We start from the raw sequence: 1554 nt of genomic DNA on the forward strand, positions 1-1554 counted from the left end.
TTTTGCAGCCTCTTCCTGTACCTGTTTGAAGCTCCCTGCCTTGGGCAGTTCCTCCTCATATTTTGTATTTTGGGGCCACATATGTCTTCTAGTTTTATCAAATATGTGGTTTGATATATATATTTCCTGTTATCTTTGTTTTGGGGTGATTTCCAAGAGAAGAAGGGACCGTGTCAGCTTTCTTATGTCCTTTGAAAACCAGAAGTTTCCTCTAACTTTTAAAATATGAATTTGACAGTTGTCGCTCATTGCTTTTAAACCCATGCTGACTCCAGGAAAGCTTATATAACTCAGTTGGGGAGTTATTTGTTTAAACGGTATGAAATTTGCCATTTTTGTAGTTAAAAAAAAATCATAGACGATCAGCAATTTTCTAAACTACACTAGGAAGAGTTTATTCACGCAGAAAATACTTCACATCCTCTCTGCTCCCCGCAAGGGTCAGAGGGCCTCCTCTTGACAGTGTGGGCGATCACTGCCCTCTCCGACTGGCCCAGACCCTCGGCCATCTGGAGGACAGGAATTGTAGTCTGTTATTTGAAATCCCGGGCCTAGCTCCATCTGGCATGAAGCAGAGAATAGAGCAGAATTTATGGATTTTTAATGCTCAGCAACTATATCGATACCATAGTTTATATATTTTTTATTTTTTTAGGCGAGGCAACCCTTGGTTGACCACACAGATTGCAAGGACTTTGTCAGCTTACAATCCCTTATTTTTAATTTCTGACACCTACAGCACCTAGTCTTCCTAGGCGGTCTCCCATCCAAGTACTAACCAGGCCCGACCCTGCTTAGCTTCCGAGATCACACAGGATTGGACTTGTTCAGGGTGGCGTGGGCGTAGACTGTATTTTCTTTATTTCAAGATAAACCGTAACAAATTTTAGAGCACGTAAATTATTTGTCTCCAAATGGCAGCGTTCCCTACGTTAGAGTGTGGTCCTCACTAGACCCAGTTCAATAACAAACACTGGGAGGCTGCGTTCGAACGTGGGGTGACGGGCAGACTCCTCACGGTGTGACCCAAGAAATAACCAGAGTAAATGACTTCTGCGCGATGTCTTTTTGTTCGTTTTGGCCTCGCAGTCTGTCTAGAAGTTGTCCTCCTTGAGCTCACACCCAAGGACAGCTTTTTTAGTGTGAAGGCCGCCGCGGCAGCGCGAAGGCGATCTTCAGCCACTGGAGCAAATGCTTTCGGGGTGTGTCCCGTGTCCCGTGGGAAAGGCGAGCCTCCTGCCTTCCGGCGGAGACCGCGGGTTCCGTTCAGCAGCTAGGAAAGACTGGCGTCCCCTCGGTGGAATACACGGAGTTATTTTTCTGCACTTGAGCTAATGGCTTCTTACCTCTCTTGGCCCTGAGCACTTAAAAGAAACAAGGTCTGTCTGTCGGGGGCGGTGACTGAGGAAGAGCAGGGTTCCCCCTCCTCCTACACTCCCGTTTCAGAGTTTCCCTCGCCTCTGCTCCAGCTCAAGCCCACGAGAACGGGGCACACTGTTCCACTGACCCCGAACCGAGGCTGTGATGTCGGGGGTGCAGCAGCCGAGGTCAGTG

General features: G+C 47.8%; 1 pseudogene; it reads right to left on the bottom strand.

Annotated features, from left to right (window-relative positions):
* Positions 1-730: 730 nt before the first annotated feature.
* On the bottom strand, positions 731-849 carry LOC111744126 (annotated as a pseudogene).
* Between the last annotated feature and the right edge of the window lie 705 nt (positions 850-1554).

The sequence above is a fragment of the Pteropus vampyrus genome, unplaced genomic scaffold, assembly GCF_000151845.1.
Source record: "Pteropus vampyrus isolate Shadow unplaced genomic scaffold, Pvam_2.0 Scaffold127, whole genome shotgun sequence".
Classification (NCBI taxonomy): Eukaryota; Metazoa; Chordata; class Mammalia; order Chiroptera; family Pteropodidae; genus Pteropus; species Pteropus vampyrus.